We start from the raw sequence: 22,806 nt of genomic DNA, 5'->3' as shown, positions 1-22,806 counted from the left end.
ATATACGTGTGTGTATATATATATAATAAAATGTACATACTGCATTAAGATATTGATATTTTAGTTTGGATTCTCAATAGTAGGTATTCAATGTTATAATTTATTAAAATCCTAAACAGAATATTGTTAACAAAAAAATGGCATAGTAAGAAAATCTAAAAGTCTGTCCTGCCATAAGATCAATAAAAACACTGGCAAAATCTATCAGAATGAACTTTTTTTGGCATTCTGGAAAATAACCAGAAGCTTGCAGCAACTAAGATAATGCTTAATCAAGAAAAACTGGTGGGATTTTGTAAAAACAGAGACCCCAGTGGTGCTCTTACTTATTGGTCCCATTACCCAATTCTGGATTCAGATGTGAACTTGACTTAAGCGCTCACAGTCCCAATACAGAGAGCATTACTAGAAGGACTAGAAGATACTTCATTCACAAAGAGATGTGGGTGATCAGCTGACCTGTCTGGTGACTCCTTTGATCAAAGTGTTTGCCTTCATCTTTGCCTAATTCAGAACTTTTGCAGTGCTGAGGTGGCTATCTGAGGAGGGGTGTTTGTCAAATACACAAGCAAAGACATTAGTCATGGCTGCCTAAGGGCAATGGATGACAGTTGGGGCAAATAACAGACTAACCAAAAAGCTTGGGAAGAAAGACTAAAGAATGAGATGCTTTGAGGAATAAAGGTTTTGAAAAGCTCCAACATAATACTAGGAATCTAGAAGACCATGTATGCATGTTCAGAAAAGACATGAGAAGGCCCTAAATTCTCCCCTCTGACTGATCTCCAGGAAGGCTAAGGCAAAGTTGTAAACTGCCTGGCTGAGTACTGAAGATATCCCCCAAAATGACAAATAAGCCCATCTGAAAACTGAGAGACTTTACTTTAATTCCAGCCATTTAAGGAAATCTCTGTCCAATCATCAGCTGATCACTAAGGCAACAGAACAGAGAATTCAGTGGACAAACATAATAAAGAACACAGGCTTTACAAAATTAGTTCAGAAAAGCCACCAAACATACAACAACGAGTGGCAACAAAAAGCCAAGGAGAGGCAGGTGAATGTGATTTACAAATTTGCATAATAATAATATTCAAAATGTCAACTTTTCAATGAAAATTACAAGGCAATAAGAAAACAAGAAAGTATGACCCATACCAAACCAAAAAAGAAATTAACGGGAACTCTCCCTGAGGAAGCTTAGACACTGGAATTACTAGACAAAAATTTTAAATAGCTGGTTTAAATATGTTCAAAAACTAAATGAAATCATGCCCAATGAATAAAAAGAAACCATGAGAATGACTCACCAAATTGATAATATCAACAAAAGGAAATAATTATAAAAGGGAATCAAAAGTTACACAATAACAATGAACAATCTGAAAGGAAATTAAGAAAACAATTCCATTTACAATTGCGTCAAAAAAAAAAAAAACAACTTAGTAATAACCTAACCAAGATGGTGGAAAACTCTTACAGTGAAAATTACAGAACACTGCTGAAACAAATTAAAGAAGACACAAATAATGGAAGGGCAGGCTGTGTTCATGTATCGGAAACTTAATATTGTTAAGGTGTCCATACTACCCAAAGTGACCTACAGATTCAATGAAATCCCAATCAAAATCCCAACATATTTTTTGCAGAAAATGTATCCTATATTCATAGATGACATGATCTTATATATAGAAAACCCTAAAGAATTCACAAATTAATTATTATAGCTAATAAAAGAGTCATCAAAATTGTAGGATACAAGATCAACATAAAAAGCAGTTGTATTGCTATATGCTAGCAGTGAGCAGTATTAAAATGTAAACAAGAAAACAATTTTATTTACTAAGGCAACAAAAGAAATAAAATACTTAAAAAAATAAACTTAACCAAGAGGTGTAAGACTTAGACACTAAAAACTACAAAACATTGTTGAAAGAATTAAAATAATGAAAAGATACCCCATGTTCATGGATTGAAGACTTAATATTGTTAAGACGGCAATAATCACCAAATTTATGCACAGATTCAATGCATTCCCTATTTAATGTCTGACTTCCTTTTTTTGCAGAAATGGACAAGCCAATTCTAAAACTCCTATGGATTGCAAGGAACCCAGAGTGGCCAAAACAATCTTGAAAATGAAAAACAAAGTTGGGGGGCTTCCCTCATGGCTCAGTGGTTGAGAATCTGCCTGTCAATGCAGGGGACACGGGTTCAAGCCCTGGTCCGGGAAGATCCCACATGCCACGGAGCAACTAAGCCCGTGCGCCACAACTGCTGAGCCTGCGCTCTAGAGCCTGTGAGCCACAACTTACTGAAGCCTGTGTGCCTAGAGCCCGTGCTCCGCAACAAGAGAAGTCCCCACTCACTGCAACTAGAGAAGGCCTGCGCACAGCAACGAAGATCCAACACAGCCAAAAATAAATAAATAAATAAAAAACAAAACCAAAAAAACAAAGTTGGGGTACTCACACTTCCCAATTTTAACACTTTCTACGAATATACTGGTGTCAAAACAATATAGTACTGGCATAAGAATAGACATATAGATCAATAAAATATAATTGAGAGTCCAGACATAAATCCATATAATTGATTTACAACAAGGGGGTTAAGTTCATTCAAATAGAAAAAAGAAAAAGGTGTTTTTTTGTTTTGTTTTTGTTTTTGTTTTTTTCCCAAAATGGATCTGGGATAACTGGATATCCACCTGCAAAAGAATGAATTATATCCCTGCATCACACAAAATACTAAAATTCACTCAAAATAAATGTAAGAGTTAAAACTATAAAAGTCTTAAAAGAAAACAGAGGTATAAATATTATGACCTTGGATTAGATAACAGTTTCTTAAACATGACATCAAAAGCATATGCAACCAAAACAAAAAACAGATTAATTGTACTTCACCAAAATTTAAAACTTCTGTGAACCAAAGGACACTATCAAGTCAGTGAAAACACAATCCACAATATGGAATAAAATATTTGCAAATAATATATCTGATAAGAGTCTAGCACCCAGAATACCTAGAGAACTCTTACAACTCAACAACAAAAAGACAGACAACCCAATTTAAAAATGGGCAGAGTTTTTAATAGACAATTCTCCAAAGAATACATAAGAATGGCCAACATGAAAAGATGCTCAATATCTTTATTCATTAGGGACATGAAAATCAAACCACATTAAGTTACCACTTCACACCCACTAGGATGGCTATTAATAAACAACAACAACAACAACAACAAAACAGAAAATAAAAAGTATTTGCAATGATGTGAATGAACTGTAAAGCTCATACATTGCTGGTGGGAATATAAAATTGTGGAGCTGCTATGAAAAACAATTCGGCAGTTCCTCGATAAGTTAAACATAGGGTTAACATTACTCCAGCAATTCCATTGCTAGGTATACACCTAAGAGAAATGAAAGCACATAACCATGCAAAAATCTGTACATGAGTGATATATCAGCATTATTCATAATAGCCACAATGTGACAATAACCCAGATGTCCATCAACCAGTGAATGAATAAAGATGTGATATATCTATACAATGAAATATTGATATTATTCAGTCCTGAGAAGGACTGAAGTACTGATACATGCTACAACATGGATGAATCTTGAAAACATTATGCTGAATGACAGAAGCCAGACATAAAATACCATATATTGTATGATTTCATCTATTTGAAATATTCAGATTAAACAAATTCACTGATACAGGAAGTAGATTAGTGCTTGCTAGTGTCTTGGGAGGAAGGAAAGAATGGGGAGTGACTGCTAATAAATAAATGGTTACATTTTGGGGTGATACAAATGTTCTATAATTAGTGGTGATGGTTGTGCAACTTTGTGAAAATACCAAAAATCACTGAATTGTATACTTTAAAATTATTAAAATAATAAATTCTATATCATGTGAATGTTGTCTCAATTTTTTTAGTCCTAATACTCATGATATTTAAAAAGTAAACATTAAGTTAAACAGATAAGTCTAATATTAATGAGAGTGAAATACATATGTTGTAGACCTTCTTTATAGTATAGTTATACAGGTAGCACATTCTGGATTAGAGATTTTGCTAAATACTTCTTATATATCTTTTCATGATCGTTCTTACAGAAACTTAATATATTAATCAATTGTTATATTATTTCTTTAATTTTACCCTGCCTTATTCCCCAGGGGATTTAAGAAGGTCATAAGGAGTAGGAGACCTTCTTGTATTAGATACAGTTACACATCAGACTCTCATTGGTAGAGAAGAGTTAATGTTGAATGTTACAGAAACTAAGAATTGTAGCATTAACATAACTCAGACACAATTAAGAGTATAATAAGTAGCATTGTATTAGATGACTTCTGTAGTCACAAAACTTTTTTATATAAGGAAGTCACAAAATTTCTGGAAAAAGACTCCATGTGATGAGAATTAATCTGAAGACATAAATACAGGCATAGCTCAGAGATATTGTGTTTTTGGTTCCAGACCACTGCAATAAAGCAAATATGGCAATAAAGCAAATATGGAAATAAAGCAAGTCACAAGAACTTCTTGGTTCCCTAGTGCCTATAAAAGTTATGTTTACACTCTACTGTGGTCTATTGTGTACAACAGCACTACGCCTAAAAAAGAAATGTACATACGTTAATGAAAAAATACTTTATTGCCAAAAAATGCTAACCATCATCTGACAGCCCAGGGTCGCCACAAACCTTCAATTAACCTTCAATTTGTAAAAACCACAATATCTGTGAATTGTAATAAAGTGAAGCGAGTGCAATAAAATGAGTTATACTTGCTTAATTAAGTGTAATCAGTCACATAAATTGAAATTTTCTACTGCTAATAATGCCAAAGAACACATTTTCAAATGGATATTTCCCAAGGTCATTACAATTCATATTATAGACATTGAACATCTTCTTGGGAGTATCCTAAGAATATAATCTTTATCTTCTAAAGAAATCATATGAGCAACTCAATATATGTTACCAGGTCCCTCTTTTTCCATAGTGAAGCTTATCCAAAGGTTCTGTTGGCCTAGTTTCAATTACTTTATACACTCAAGCAGAAGTTAAAACAGATGCTAATGTACATATAACTAGCCTTTGTAAAAGATCTTATGGCTTCTCTCTTTTGTCAGACTTCTTGCTCATTGCCTAATTCCCCAAACACATCAGGTGACTGGTTGCTAGGCAACCAAGTGATACCATCCAGAGAATTCTCCTATACATCTCAACAGATGCCATTTCATTTGGATACAAAGGGGTTCAAAGCTTCAGAATTCGTTTATGTGACCCAATAAGTCAATGTTATTTGGTGGCGAATTTCTGATGAGTAAACCATAAAAGTGGATTACATTGAAATGTTCATATTGAGACACATTATTATCAACATTTTATGATTGTATGGTACATACTAATAATGAAAAATTTTGGAAAACATGTAAATGAAATGTAGCTAATTTTAAAATAGCACTTTCTTCATTCCTGACACAAAAGCTAATACCATGTAGGTTCTGCTTTACTGGTTTAGAATCAATTAATTGATAAATTAAGAAAATTGATAAATATTGTGTTCTGTAAGGCATAATACAGTTAAACATTGTATCAGCTTTAGATACCTCAAAATGACTATTACATTTTTGTAAAATTGTGGTTTTTCCCGACTGCTTTTAAATTATCAAATTCAGCTGCTACCTCTAATTTGCTTTTACTCTTCAGGTAATCTGGGTTTACTTCTGTGAAGAGTTAATCAACTCTTCTATAATTTTTTGACATAACAGGTCTCTATAGATATCAACTGATGTTCAGATCAAAGAGAATTCAATAAAAAATGTCTTTTGGTAGTCTTTTCATAACTTATTTATAGCAACCCGTTGCAAAGATTGTTAGGATCTGTTGATGTGTTGCAGATTCTTTTACCATATCAAATAAGAAACCATAAAATATTATATTAAATGATGGTATCCTAGTGAAAGATGGCAAGCTCAAATATTTAATTTTTCTCCCTCTGGCTTTAGGATTCATTTCAAATCTGCAAGGAATCTGTGTGTTTGAAACAATCAGTTGTCTCAAACATAGGTTTCATTCAACTCAACCAGAAGTTACTGAAGTAGATGACTGAAGCTTGGGAGTTTCCTAGAATAGATTAAATAAGTAGTGACCCATTGTGAAGAGCCGACCTTCAATCAAAAACAAATGAATTAACCAGATCTGCAAAACTTGTTCTGGTACCAAGCAAGAGAAAACCTGGATATTAAAAGGAAAGTAGAAATGATTTTCTGGCTGAACAAAGTTCAGGTTAATAATTATATATTTATTATGAAAAATGACTATGATAACTAACACTTGCATAATAAGGGTAATTTGCAATGCTCTTTGACATAAATTTATCTACTCAAAACAACCACATGATATAGGTATATTTTTCTATTTTAGGAAAGAAGAAACTAAAGTTCAGAGAGGCAAAGACCTCAGGATTAGAACCATAGCCATGTGACTCACAAATCAGTGGTTCTGTATCTACACTTATATACTAACAGGCAAGGACATGCACTCTAGAAATTCTTATGGATAAGGTTCTTCTTTTTATTTAAAACCTCTGAAACAATGTGGCATTTTCAATGTTTAATATAATCTGGGTACTAGAGATATTAAATTATATATTACAGCAGATATTGGAGTCAATCAAGCAATCATCACCATAACTAAAATATACTAAGATATTTTGGGAAGTATCAAACTGGTCACATCAAGGGCTTGTTGCTTCTCTGTAAACAGATTCGCAAAGAGAAAATCAAATCAGTGATGCTCAAAATAAGCTCCAACAGTCAAGCAGTTTCAGAAAGTAATAAACTTGACTGTATACTTTTTGCCTGGGAATTTGTGCCACCCCTATTCAAACCTTGCGTTGCAAACAAAAGTTACTTTATGAAGCTGAGACTTACTCCTTCCCTGCCTTATGCCCCCATATATATTACAGATTTTATGAAGCCTGCACATAAAACCATCTGAAAGGATAGATCTACCTTGAAATTAAAGTATTCATGGAATTAATACGTCTTTATTTGAAGGCTACCTATATTTTAAAATTGCTGATTCTTTGGGAACTCTAGAGTTAAAATTATTCCTACTGAGGTGGTTCTTTCAATAAATCAACCACTGGAAGCACTTTCAAACAAAACTTTTCTTTTCCTCTTTCTATACAAAACCTAATGTAAGCTACAACTAAAGTAGTGATGATCTACATTGAAATGGGGAGTAAAAAACTGCTCAACTGATTTTCTAAAAAGCATTTTCTTACAGTCAAAGAAAATCATCATCACATGACTTCACTTTTATAGTCATATGGCCGCATCATACATCTTCAGTCCTATTCATTCAGACTGAATGCAATTACTTCAGAATTTTGTGAATATCCAAGGTATCATGGAGAAGAACTTTAAAATAAGGTAAAAAATGAAGGTATAGTGCAAGATCATATATTAAAAAGCTGTCTTTTATGGGTCACAGCCAGACATTTATTATTACCATATGGCTATTTGATTGGCACACATTTGCTAGATATTGAGAATATTTTAGTCCAATTCATTTGGCAAAAATTCAACAAAAGCCATTTTAAGCCTGATGCATAAGTGGGTAGGCTAATCGGTTTATATATGCAAGCAGGGGTTCGGTTTGTGTATGTATTCTGAAAAAAAGCAAAACTTTAATCAGTACCTTTTTTAAAATGTGTACAGGAAAAATACATTGAGTAAACTTGCATAATTCTGGACTTTGCTATCAAATTGGACTTGCAAGGGGATTGTTTAAAGAAGGAGATACAAGAGAAGAGATAGAAGGTGGTCTTGGAGTACTCTTGAGTATTAAGATAAACCCAAAGACTTTGTCTTTACCATTCTTTTGGCAATTAATCATGCACTGCCCACAATATTTCTAGGTTGTTACACAGAACTGCAATTTAATTCATATGCTTTTTAACTGTTCATATTTTTTGCTTGTGAAACTTAGGGAGTAAGTAGGCTACAGTGGTAAGGAGAACAAACTCCAGCATAAGACTGGTTAATTCCAACTCTATTATTTAATAACTGTGTGATTTTGGATAAGTCTATTAAAGTCTTTAGGATTTTATTTTGTGGTTAAATAGAGATAATAACTATATCTACTACAAAGGGTTTTTTGTAATGACTAAATTTTAATAATAGATATAAATTCCTTGGAACAGTGTTAGACACATACATCAACATAAAATATTGTTGTTGATAATCTCAAAATTAGGAGCAGTAATAATGGCATTGCCTTGACATCAAGCTGTAAGCATATAGGAAGCAGCGACTCTTTCTAAATCAGTCTCCCTCAAATGTACTCCACATAGTAGGAACTCAAAAATGTTGATTTACTGAGTCCAGGAATACTGCTATTGTAACTCTTCAGAAGCAAGAATTACAAGCCCAGTCCATTCAATATGGGGCAAAAAGATATCTGCTTACATAATATAATTTGTATACACCCAATAGCAATCCACTCTGTAACCAATTTTGGATCTTGGAATGACCAAATCAAGAGGTCAAATAGCCCCTGTAAGCAACAGACAATTTGGGGGTATTGTATCTCATTTTTTTCAAGATTTCTTGCTTAAGGATTTCATCACTGACAATGTTTCAGCACATGTTCAGATAAATTTATAGTAGATAAAATTTCAACACTCAATACAATGTACAGAATTACATTTTATACACAGAAGGCATTTTTCTGTAGCTAAGGATTGATAGCCAGTTCAAATTTCTACCAATTTTTTGAAGTAAAAGAATAAATCATGTGTATATAAAATTCAGAAATATTTAAATCCACATACATCTACAGACTACATGTGGCACAATGCTAGAAAATCCAGACAAAGAATTTATTGATGAGTTTCATGCCTTGAAAGTGAAGAAACGACATAATATTTGGTATGTTTTGTACATCTGGATAATTTGAATGAATTTTAAAAGCTGATCTTTGTCTTCATTCAATTTTAATGCATTATGGAATCATAAGTCTGGAAAGTTCCATGGGACATTACTGAACCTAACTCAGTCCTTTCTATTTCATTCTATTTAGTCAGCCATTCTAGTATGAAACCTTCCACGTGTCCAGGGTTGGACAAAGGGTTGAAGAAGCAGATTAATAAGATGTCAGCCATGCCTGAATTCAAGGAACTCAAAATCTAGTGGAGAAAATAGACAAATGAATTTAAAATGATAACACCCTGGTTAAGTACCAAAAGGAGCACCACATAGGATGGGATATGTGGTATGTTGTCACTAGAGAGGAAAGAATGGCAGTTAGCTATCAGTGAAGGCTTTGGAAGTGAGGAGAAATTTAAACTGTGTTCACACCAACAAACTGGGGGTATAAGAGTTTTCCTGTTAAAAAATATGTACAAAAGCAAAAAGATGTAAATAATTTGGAAGAACTGCAAGTAGTGTGGCACTGATGAGTGCATTTGATGAAATAATCAGAAATGAGACTTGTTACTCAGAAGGATACAATGAAGGGATTCATGGACTTCCCAATGACAATGAATAATGTGTCTTAAATATGAGATCATACTTGCATTTTGGAATTATACTTCTGGAATCATGGTAGGGGATGACTTTGAGAAAAGGAATCTAGTTAGGGAAATATTGCACTAGCTCAGGCAAGGTATAAAGAGATAGGAGCAACAGGAACTGAGAGGATGATAAAAAATAAGATAGGCATTCAAGAGGTAGATTCTATAGTAGTTAACGACTGGAGAAAAACAGAGAAATTGAAGACAACTCCAGTTTTATAATTTGAGTAACTTGGGGCCTGGTGATCATATTTATCAACAATAAATACAAAGAATAAAACAAGTTGGGGAGAGAAGCTAAAAATTGAAATAAAACTGATATATCAATATAATAATAATAAGACCAAAAACTTTACATTAATACTAACAACTAGTATTACTGCAAACTTGCCACATGCCAAGCATTGCACAAACTCTTTATATATTATATTTCATTTAATCATGGGCAAGATACAGTAGGAGTGTAAACTAGAGAGTGATTGACTCTTTTGGGAAAACCTTACTACCAAGTGTTAACTTTATGGGCCTTGGTCAAGCATGTGGGTAGCAACTGGGTTCAGGGGATCATAGTTGTGTGGGGGCATCCCACTCAAAGCAGTGGAGAGCAAAAGGAGGCAATGGTATGATTTAGCCAAAGTCCTAAATAATACCAAGGGTCGGGATAAGGAAATCAAGATCAATCTCAAGTCAAAAATACAGGAGCATGACTGAAAATAAGAGCTAAAGCCAATGAGGAGTAGATCAGAGAATTCAGTAATAGTCCTTTGTCGGCTCTTAGCCACAGGATGTGAGGGTGGTAGAAGCATACCTAGAGGGGGCCACAGGTAAGTCAACAGAGAGTTGTGAAGTTTGGGTACTTTCTGGAAATTTATTATTTGTTTAACCCCTCTAGGGTCTAAGAACACATTTTGTATTATTTTTACTATTTTAAATTTGTAAGATTTATTTTATGGCCCAGAATATGGTAAATTTGATGATCATTCCTTGTGCATTTGCAAACAAAATGTATATTCTGCTGTGTGTATGTGTGTGAGTGTGGGTGGGTACACGTGTGTGTTTGGAGGGGAGTGTTCTATAAATGTCAATTAGATCAACGTGGTTGATATTATTCAGGTCATCTATATGCATGCTCATTTTCTGTCTTGTACTGGTTAATGAGAGGACTGTTGAAGTCTTCAACTAAAATTGTATATATGCTTTTGTCTCCTAAATTCTGTCAGTTTTTGCTCTTTTTTTTGGTGCATACTTATTTTTAATTGATAGACCTTCATGGAGAATTGACCCCTTTGTGTCATGAAATGCCCCTCTTTATTTCTGGTGTTATTTCTTGTTCTGAAGTCTTATTTATCTGGTATTAGTACAAATACTCTAGCTTTCTTTTTTATTATTTGCATGGTATACATTTTTCAATCCTAATATTTTATCCCTTTTATTTTTTCTATGTTTAAAGTGGGCTTCTTGTAAAGAGTATAGAATTGGGTCTTTTTGTTATATGAAGTCTGACAATATATCTTACTTGGTGGGTTTAGAGCATTTATGTGATTATCGATAGGTTGTACTAAAATCTACAGCTTTCTAGCTGTTTTTATTTATTCCATCTGTTCTTTTTTATTTCCTTTTTTGCCTTCTTTTATATTAATGGAGCATTCTTATGATTCTATCTCCCCTCTTACTTTATCAATTATACATTTTTATTATTTTTCAGTTTGTATAATTGACAAAATACTCTGCAGGATCTGCACCATCTTCTTTCACTGACTGCTCCAGCCACTTTGACCTCCTAGTTGTTTTTCGCATATGGCAGGCATGCTCCTCTCTCAAGATCTTTCTACTTCATGTTTCCTCTGCTAAAATGTTCTTCCCCAGATCTACACGTTCTACACTCTAATCTCCTTTGTACAAATATCATCTTCTCAGTGAAGCCTTTCCAGACTACCTTATTTTATAGTGAACTCCTCATTAGTCCCTACCATCATCTGCTATATTACATATTTACCTATTTTTTGAATCTCTTCTCCACTCACCAGAATCTAACTTCCATGGAAGTAGATATTTTTGTCTATTTCAATCAATACTGTAACTCCAGTGCCTAGAAAAGAGCCTGTCGTCAAACAGATTCTTAATAAATAATTGTTGAATTAATGAATATTTATAAATTGAAAAAAAGGAACCAGTGAAGTGTGAGAGATTAATAGCAAAGAAGAGATCAAATGATAAAAAAAAAAGTAGTAAGAAACTAGAGGTAGACAGCAGGAGCGGATGGGTTACAGAGCACCAGAAAACAACCAGTCTTGACCCTCTCCCTTTGTAGCTGGAGTACATAGAAGTAGATAAATTTATGGGTGGTGGGGTAGAAAGTTGAGAGAATTTATGTTAGGCAGCTCCTATTTTCCTTCTGACACAGGGTCATTTGCTGAGATTTGGGCAGAGTATGTGAGTGGTAAAGGGCATGGATTCAAAAGGATCACATCCAAAGAGCCATGATCACCACTGTGTTCTCTAGAGTTACATAAATTCCACTAAATGAGAGATAAGCACAAGTTTAAAAAACACTATCCATGAAGCATTAAAATAAAACTCTGGAATGACTGGCAACTTTCTTTTCATATTATCTGTAACCTGAAAAATAAAAGCAACTTATTTTTGTGTTGCTTAAGTCTTTAAGTAAAGTTAAAGATTTTCAAGGTTTTCAACCTTAAATGCTGTCTTAAACAGCAAATTTAGTTGCATTCTGTATACAGGTTTATCTACTTAAGTTTATGAAATATCTGCTTTGCATTACATATCCACCATCTTCAAATAGAAAATATAAATTTAGCTATGAATTGGAGGGACAATGACAATTTAACTTTGTTTCTGAATTCTCCATTTTTCATTAAAGGTTGGATTTGGTCAAGGCTGGAACTGACATATCAGAATACCTCAAAATCAATAATTCTGTTTTTTTCCACTTTCAGATCATTTTGGAGTTGTCTTATTGGTGCAGATGCAGAATTTCTGGTTTTCTGTGCTCTCTATGCAATCCTTTTGGCAGGTGGACAGAGAGATAACAGCACTTCCACTCTTAGGAGTCATATTATTAATATTCCCTGGCAACTATGAATGACTTCATCTTTCAGCCATGCCTGATTTTGCCACAGATATACAGGCCTTGCCTTTGCACAGAATAAATTCATATGTGATTTAATGAGAAAAATATTAGTAAATCTGTTACATTTAATGTTTTTTCAAGAGGATATCAAGGAATCTGAGACCATCGGCCTTTTGCTTATTAAATGCATATAAAATGAATGTGTTTGCTTTTGAAGTTAAACAATAATGCTATAAAATAACCTGTGTAAATCACATTTCTCTTTACTATACCTGCTAACCAGAAAATCAACAGCATGGATTTCCTGACACCTAAATTGGACAGATACATATTTACAAACCCTAAATCAAGCAGGTATGTAGTCTAAAGTAAAGCACACAGGCTCAGCATAAGAAGGAATAAACCAATCAACAGGAAATGATGAAGATATTTTGGTGGTAGCAAAGAATACAGACCCAGGAACATAATACATTCCAAGGGAATAGAATTTGGTGTCTGACAACAGACAAACTCAGTAAAGTTTTGGCATTATAAGCCTCTAGCTGTGTGACTTAACAAGCTACTAAACCAGCCTAAGACTTGGTTCCCTCACCTTGTACATGAAGGTAAGGGGACCAACTCAACATGACTGCTATGTGGATTAAATGAGATAAATATATATAATAATTGGCCAACATCTATCTTGCACACAGTATGTGCATACTCAACAATTGTCAGTTGCCTTTTTGCATTCTTAAGTCTCAAAAACTTGGTTCAGAGACCACCAAACATTTTCTGAACAGATATTTTGCACTATGAATTAAAACAAGACTCTCCTTGCATTATCTAGGTAATAAAGTTCCAGATAAAACTTATAATGATGTGGGACATATTATTATGATTTTATAGATAAGACACTAAGTCCAGAGAAGTCCAGTAACTCATAGGAGGACACAGTGGTAATAAATAGCAAAGCTAGGATTTCTGACCTCAAAATCAAAGGCTTAAGTTCAATACAATCTCAGGAATAGACCAAACATATCTTTTAGACTTAATTAATTTGCATATGGCCTTCCTACACCCTAACAAATGAAAAGATGAGTGAGAAAGTTCAGGACCTTACTCCTCTTCACAACCAACACCACCTGTGCCTCCATTATGTAAAATTAACCAGTCTGTAAGGTAAATCTGAATATGTCCCAAGATACATAGACCAGCCCTTCAGGGACCATTAATTTCCCTATCAGCTACCATCGCTATCTTCCTGAATATGTGACCAAAATTTAAAAGGAATGGTCATGCCCCTACTGTTAGGGAGTTTTTAAAATGTTTTTTCTTTTAAAACATCTAACAAAAATGAGATATAGTATGCAAATGTTTGTGTCTCTAACCCTTAGAGGTTTCTGCTTTTTAAACCAAGAGTGGAGGTTATCTGGTTACTTTTCAGTAGGGAATATCACAGGATAAAGACTTCACCGCAACAAAACATTCAGTCTCACATCACCAAAAATGCTTAAGACAAACATTGATTGAAAAAGTGTGAATATTCCAGAAAAACACCTTAGTTGTTTAGTGGCGAATGACAGTAACTACGATTTATATTAAAACGATTACATGCCAGACACTGAAAAGTAACTTGAAAAGATGAAAAGAACAAAACTACTAAAATGGAGAACTGGGACTTGAAACCAATGCTATATGACTCCAAAGCTGATGCTCTCCACAACGCAATGTTGCCTGCACTCTTTAGTCATCTAATAAACTCTTCTCAACCACTCCTGACTCTGCCACAACTAACACCTGCATAGATGGTTGCTTGTTTGGTTTTGTTTATAAATAATGGCTATGATGATATTGCTATCACATACTGTCTCGTTTCATCCGAAGGTGCCCCAATTCTCCATTTTAAGATAAAGCAATAAAGTATTTCTTTCTGGATCCTCCTCCACCAGACTGAAAACACACTGCCATGAATTCATTAACTCTCAGAAACTAAATATAAAAAGACGCAAAATTCTGTAACTTTTGCACACATATCATTCCCCACATAATCAAATTGGAACTATGTCTGTGATGAAGCATCAATAATATTCACCAATTATCCACCCCTAGAAGAAATCATAAAATTAAGTAAATGCATTCTAATCCAGGAAGGAAATTTACCAGAGAATAAAGCAATTATCTGACTTGGCATTTGACCAGAATCGTCAAGTTAACTAGAATTCAATAAGGAATTTTACCCTTGCAAAATAACCTTGACTTTGTAATCATCTTGGTCTATCTTTGAGAGTTTCTGTGAAAATGCACTTGAAATTTTTAAAAAGAGACCTGAGGTTTCTAATGTTCTGCAAGTGCATTAAAAATAACCAAAACTAACCGCCATTGGCATTTTTCAGTCAAGGGCTTGTCATCCAGAATCTTCAGTGAGGTTGGAAATATTTTTTTAGCTCAGGGTAATCTTCAAAAATGAAGTAATATAAGAGAAAGAAAATAAACTAGCAACAAGAAAGTAAAGCTCTCTAATATTTTGGTTGAAATATGGGTTTAATCTTTAAGTCAGATGACTAGAAAGCCTTATAAATAACTATCACTGAAACAAAATAAGTTGCTTCACCATTTTTTATTATAAATTTGATGCACATCAATTTATTTGACCATGAGCTATCCCTATTGGTCATTAAATCAAACTAAAACATTGAATTAATTATGCTGTGGTCCAGATATTTTGGGGATATTTATTCAGTCAGTCTATCATTAAGCACTTATGGAGCCCCTATTTTATACAAATACTATTCTGGGGACACAGAGTCAAATATGTTATAGAGCCTGCCCTTAAAGAACTCACAGGGCTTCCCTGGTGGTGCAGTGGTTGAGAGTCTGCCTGCCAATGCAGGGGACACGGGTTCGAGCCCTGGTCTGGGAAGATCCGTGAGCCACAACTACTGAGCCTGCGCGTCTGGAGCCTGTGCTCTGCAACCAGAGAGGCCGCGATAGTGAGAGGCCCGTGCACCGCGATGAAGAGTGGCCCCCGCTCGCCGCAACTAGAGAAAGCCGTCGCACAGAAACGAAGACCCAACACAGCCAAATAAATAAATAAATAAAATAAATTTATTAAAAAAAAAAAAAGAACTCACAGTCCAAGGAGACACATACATATGAATATAGCTCAATTCTTCACTCTAACCTAACTAGTTGTATCTTATAAACACAATAATAAAGTACATGAATTCTAAGACATATTTATTACCACTCACAAAACAATGTTCCTTTAGTTTGCAGAGAGCACACATAGAAACGAAACCACTCACATTCTTTCATTGTTTTGGTCTCAAGAACTTAAACAATGTATTTTAAGTGTGTAAAATGATAGAAGCCTATTTTAGAGCTAACACTCTATTTTCTACTTCAAGGATCAAGCATTACATTTACATGTGGCCAATCCTGTTGACATGGTTCAAGTCCCTTTTCTGGGGACAAAAGGCCATTCACAAATACAGATAACCTATGCCTAACATATTTAGTTCTAGCTTCCACCTGTAGTTAGTGGCAAAGAAATAAAACATATTGAGATTCTGTTCAAACAAATGTGATAAATTTTATACCACTGTATGTATGGATTCACACGAAATCTGCAAAATGAAAGGATCAGGGGCTATACATTGTACTATATGTATGGATATGTTTAGTCAGAAAGAGAAATGAATAAGCTCTACTGAGCAGTTAGAATTATGAGTTTATGTATCAATATTTTTTTATGTTTAATGGAAAGTGGGTAAGAAAAGATGTTTGATATAGGGTTTGTTTAAAAATTCTGCATTGTTTCTAAACTTTCTCTTTTTCTTCCTTTTCCATCAGATCTACCAGTCATTTAACCAAGAATTCCTCGATTTCTTCAAAAATGAGTCTTTGTTGACCATGTTCTTTCTGAAAAAAATAAGGGGAGGGACAGCCAAAATAGGAGACATAGGTCCTCTTGAATGAGCCCAGGTACTTTCAGTCAGATGGACAGATGGCTACACATCATGGTTTGAAAACACTGGTTACTGGGAAATCTGGAGGAGTCAACTACAATACTCAACATGAAAACCCAGATAATATTGTTGCTATGGACTGAACTGTATCCCTCCAAATTGATAAGTTGAAGCCCTAACCCACAATATAATGGCATCTGAAGATGGGTCCTCTGAGAGGTATTAGGTTTAAGTGAGGTCACAAGAGAGGGGCCTTCATTGTGGAATTAGTCTTCTTATAACAAGAGATACTGGAGAGTTTGCTCTCTCTGCCCTGTGAGGACACAGAGAGAAGGAGGCCTTCCACAAGCCAGGAAAAGAGTCCTCATCAGAATCTGACCATGTGATGCCCTGACGTAGACTCCAAAACTGTGACAAAATATATTTCTTTTGTTTAAGCCACCCAGTCTATAGTATTTTATTATGGCAGCCCAAGTAGATGAAGATAGTTGTCTAAATTTTTTAGCATTGAATTTGGAAGAAAATAATAATTATGCTATAAATTGCTCACCATAAATCTTTAAATTTATGTTTTTGAATTGGGAGGTTATTTAAAAAGAAGAATATAGGTATGTATCCAATCCATTCATCTACTTTCTGAATATTCAGCTTCCTGGATATCAACAAGAATAAAATTTTCTGTATGTGCAATCAAATAAAAATGGACATCTTTACCCATACCTAGGAAAACAGAGAAGTGAATCTGAGACTATATCACAAGGTATAAAGAATTTCAGTTACAGGGATATACTCATGATTACTTCAGAGATAAATAACCCTCCCATACTCCTGAATATCTACAGAAGAACTGAATTTCCTATAGAAATTCTATAGAATCTTATGCTTCTTTCTACTCATGATACTGGAAAGCGTCTAATGGATGTGCTTACATCCATTTGTCTGATTGCCTAAGATCCATTCCTGTATTAAACCATCAGACAGTAAAGCACATTTACCACATTACCAGAGCCCTTCAAAGAACTGCTAAGGCACAACTTAATGTTCTTTGTCTCTGCTGAAGGTCGATACAGGAACCATTAGTTGGGCAATGTTTCTTTAGGTCTGAAGATTTTATTCCTAGATGTTATCTGTATAAAGACGCAAGAAATAAATTTCCACTTTTTTTTGCAAGAAAAATAAATTGTCCTCACATCTTCCTTTTGTCAAAAAATACAAATAAATCTCTGCATTTCTACTTTTTTTTCCTTTTCCTTAACATCTGAAAGTTTAAAACCAATTCTCATCACTGTTATCTCATTTCTGCTTTTAACCCAGGATATGCAATCTATTTAATTAGGATGCAAAAAAATCTACTCTTGAGATATATAATGCAACATACCTCTTAATGATATGAGTAAGCATTTCCTTAAGACACGTGATATGGTAGCTGAAATGCAGTAATTTCCTTTACCCAGGGACTCAACCTTATATTTTACCACAGCTTTTCACTGATGCCTTTTGGAAATAATCAAAAATCAAATGCAACTATTTATTCCCATATGGTATTTCAAACGCTGTGTCACCTGAGAAGTGACTTGCAGCTAATGGGCAGATACTGAGTTAAGTTGAGGAAAAATGCAAAATGCACTACATATTCAGCACAATCCAAATAATAAGGCCATGTCACTAAATTTATGATGGAAGGCATGTTGTATAGGGCCTCACAAGTCAGGCAACGTAATTACTAAAAATGATTTGAATAAGAAATCCTCCACATTAGTCACATACTAGAAAATTAGAAAAACACTCTGATCACTGCAGACTTATTTCTCTCTACTCCTCCTACTCCTGCCTCTTCCTACCAATGCTATGCTGTGCTGGTGAGGTGTAGCCTGTTCACTTGGAACTTCTCCACTAAAAGGAACTGTTTGGAAGATCACAAATGGTTCTCATTGAATTTCAACTCAAGATTAGGAATGAGGTAAGATAACACATATTCTTTACTCATGACAGCTAATGTGAACATTGGTTTGGAAATGAAGGGTTCAAGTGATACAAAATACATTAGCTACAAATTACATTTTATCAGATAACCACATAAGCATCTTTCAAATCTCGGCATATCTGACTTATTCACCCTGATAGAAGTAGCAGTTGTATGAGCTATCATGATAGGGAACACATAAAGTGGAGACTAAAACATACAATCTCGTTATGTTCTGTTGGCCAAACAATTCATGGCACCAAATGTCAAAGCCCCAACAGCCAGACCAGCCCCCCAAGTCAACTCAGGGTAACTAGTTCTTTCTGTTGTCCTAATCTAACCACATTAAAATGTCCTTTTATTTATACATTTGAGACCATTTAAATATTATCTAGGGTAGCTATAACAAATGAATGGAAACTGATAAACATGGCAGATTGAACATACTTATTTATCTTCAGCCTCCAAGAATACTACCAAAATGTACATAAATTAATAAAAATAGATAAAAGGCAAGGGCAAAGCAAATGAAAGAGTTAATTAGAGCATACAAGATGCATCAATAAAGATGTAGAAGATGAAAATAAGATTCATGAGTGGTAACTCTTCTAGTAAGGAAGACATCTGAAACCAATTCCAGCCAGACAATCTCTAGAAGCTCAGTAATTGGAGTAAGCAGGTATGTAGGAAGAAGGAGAAGATGGGTCTGAAAAAGGGAGAATTTGTTGGAAGTCTTTATAAAGAGAACTTAGATCCTCAGATCTGCTCCCCTATCATACCATCTGGAGTAAAGTTTCTGGAAAATTTGAACTTAAGAACCTGTGGATTTGAGGCTGTACAAATGAGGGCAGGGATATAGTGCCATTTTGAAAACAGAAAAATTAATTCAATTACACATCCTTAATAATTCCACTTCTCATGCTCCACTCCCAGAATGCTAACAGTCAAGTTTAAATCCCTCCCCTGGGCAGTGGGTTAGAACAGTCTTCCACAGGGAGTTTGATCAGAAGTAGAAAACACAATATACATATATGAAATCATTATGTCACACACATTAAACTCATGCAATGTTATATGTCAATTATATCTCAATAAAACTGGAAAAAAAAACATATCCACAGATATTAACTTTGGACTTTTCCCTATGAAATGGCGAAGTCCCTACCAAACAGTGCTATACGAAGATGAGGAGCTCTGTACAGAGCTTCTAATTACCCATTAAGCACCCCACTCTTAAAGAGAAATAGACTATCAAAGCATTACAAGATATCTGAGGAATATCCCTTAATGAAAATAGAAAAGAAAATAAGCAAACAGGAAAAAGGCACCTTGGAGAAGCAGAAGAAAATACTAAAACTTTATCATTAATGGTCTCAGAGAGAAGTTATTGAAATCAGGATGTAAAAAGAGATTGCTATAAAACAGAAACAGAGAACAAGCAAGAAAATATAAGTGGACAGCAGAAATAAAAAATTCAAGAGAGGGGTTTGAAGATAAAATTGAAAAAATTATCAGAAGCACAGAACCAAAAAGAAAATAACTGAAAAATAAAAGAGAGGAAAAGAAAAAGAGAAAATTATAGGATCAATCCAAGTATTCCAGCATTCAATGAATTAGAGAATTAATATCCAGAATCAAAACATAAAAAAAGTAGAGGGGAGTAAATTATCGAAGAAATATACTGTAAATCAACTATACTTCAATAAAATTTTTCTAATTTTTTAAATGAGAAAAAATAAGTTTTTTAAAAAGGAAATATAAGAAAATTGTCCAAAAGAAATTGAGTTTCCAAATTGAAAACCTCCTCCAAGTGTCCAGCACAATTGAATGAAAAAGATCCAAACCAAGATGACTGTCATGAAATTTAAAAACAGTAAAGATAAAGGAAAGATGCTAAAAGCAACTAGAGGGGGAAAAAAAAATGACCACAAAGAATCAGGAATCAAAATAATATGTGACTTCTCAGTAGCAACACTGAAAGCCGGAAGACATTGAGGGAATGGTTTCAATATTTTAATCTAAGAAAACATGATTTCTAACATAAAGTTTTCTATAAAATCAAACCAAATTTTATACAAGAACCCTTTCTATCTTCTCCCCACCTCCTCCTCCTGTTTCCTGCTTTGAGTGCAGATGTGATGGCTGTGATCCAGCAGACACTTTTTGACCATCAGGACCATGCATGCACCTAGAGCCCGTGATCCACAACAAGAGAAGCCACCGCAATGAGAAGCCCACGCACCGCAACGAAGAGCAGCCCCCACTCGCCACAACTAGAGAAAACCTGCACGCAGCAACGAAGACCCAACTCAGCCAAAAATAAATAAAATAAATTTTTAAAAAATTTAAAAAAAATGAATGTTGTATGTAAAGTATAAACTAACAGAATATTTATTTATTTATTTTTTGCATTTATATATTTTTTTGAATTTTGTTTTATTTATTTATTATACAGCAGGCTCTTATTAGTCATCAATTTTATACACATCAGTGTATACATGTCAATCCCAATCTCCCAATTCATCCCACCCCCCACCCTCCCCCTGCTTTCCCCCCTTGGTGTCCATACGTTTGTTCTCTACATCTGTATCTCTATTTCTGCCTCACAAACCGGTTCATCTGTACCATTTTTCTAGATTCCACAAATATGCTAAACTAACAGAATAAATAAATAAAGCAACTATACTCCAATAAAAATCAAAAATGCCAGCAATGTCTGACATGTAATAAGCACACAATAAATATTCCTTAAAAAAAAAATTATCTTTTTCCTAGACAAAGGAATTATATAATTACACACTGAACTTATAAAAGTTCAGATAACTTAATTAAGGTGCCAAACATTACATTATTACAAAGTGTTCTATTTTAAACCTATAGTTTTTCATTACTTGGTTTTACATTTAAGGTTTTTCTAGAGCTTATTAAAAGACTTTAGTATTCTATTATAAGCATCATGAGAATACAATTTATACTATTAAAATACTATTATATTTATGATTCATTATACAATTTCCTGCTACTAAGCCCCAGTTTTATAAGATTACAGTAAAACATGTAAATAGACACATACAACTTATTTACTGATGAAAATGAAATTCTGTATTCACCATCTCTCTCCTACTTTCTTCTTATACTACCTCTAAATAACCAGATTTGGTAATTAAGAGGGAGAGACATGATTTAAAAAGATATTTTTTCAGAGAAATCTGCTTTACCTACCTTATCTCTGATTTTTTATCAATATTCTCCCTGTACCCTCGGGTTTCTTATTTTCTTATAAGAATTGCATTCTGCCCTCAAAGCCAGCAGCAACAACCTAGGAATTTTTTTAGGAAGAGTAGAAACTTTGTTAGATCAGTCAGTCAAATATCTGAAGACAGTTGACTCCTCCCCACCCCCCCATTCCTGCCCACCCCATACAAGCACATCTACTTTCAATTCTAGGTCCCAAACACTTTATTAAAGAACCTACTGCAGTAAGCAATTTGTCTATAAAATGACATATGTCAATGTGTTGAGGTATGAACTAGTAGGAAGAAAAATTCTGATTTCATTGAGATTTTGTCTAAAACTCACAGGCATTACCAGATTAAAGAAATATAATATATTTTAAATTTTATTTATTTTTATTTTTATTTATTTTTGGCTGCATTGGATCTTTGTTGCTGAGTGTGGACTTCCTCTAGTTGCAGCAAGCAGGGGCTACTCTTTGTTGCGGTGCACAGGCTTCTCATTGCAGTGGCTTCTCTTGTTGCCGAGCACGGGCTCTAGGCGCGCGGGCTTCGGTAGTTGTGGCTTGCAGGCTCTAGAGCGCAGGCTCAGTAGTTGTGGTGCATGGGCTTAGATGCTCCGTGGCATGTGGGATCTTCCCGGACCAGGGCTCGAACCCGTGTCCCCTGCATTGGCAGGCGGATTCTTAACCACTGTGGCACCAGGGAAGCCCAAGAAATATAATATTAACTAAATCAATTACTCAATTTCCTCTCTAGGACAACAAATAATTGACTTGACCTTTGCTTTGCTAAACTGACTGAATCTGTCTCCAGGACACTAAAAGAGCTCGTTGCAGTCAAAACTTCAGATTGAGGTTTGGGGCTAAAATATTTAAATGAACCATATAGTCTATACTCCTTTTGTTTTTCTCCTTGTCATTGTCTGAGAAAAGATCTCAGACTAACAATTTGCATTT

The 22,806-nt window shown here is 34.4% G+C and overlaps 1 long non-coding RNA gene across 2 annotated transcripts in view; it reads right to left on the bottom strand.

Annotated features, from left to right (window-relative positions):
• Nucleotides 1-22,806, bottom strand: part of LOC309643550 — an 813,743-nt gene that overhangs the window by 221,971 nt on the left and 568,966 nt on the right. For both annotated transcript variants that reach the window (XR_014253814.1, XR_014253815.1), the window contains exon 3: nucleotides 21,837-21,933. This is a non-coding gene — a long non-coding RNA (uncharacterized lncRNA). The remainder of the gene's footprint in view (nucleotides 1-21,836; nucleotides 21,934-22,806) is intronic.

Source organism: Balaenoptera physalus (assembly GCF_965194825.1).
Source record: "Balaenoptera physalus genome assembly, chromosome: 15".
NCBI lineage: Eukaryota > Metazoa > Chordata > Mammalia > Artiodactyla > Balaenopteridae > Balaenoptera > Balaenoptera physalus.
Note: the sequence above shows the minus strand (reverse complement) of the source record. Positions and strands in the feature narration are given on the sequence as shown.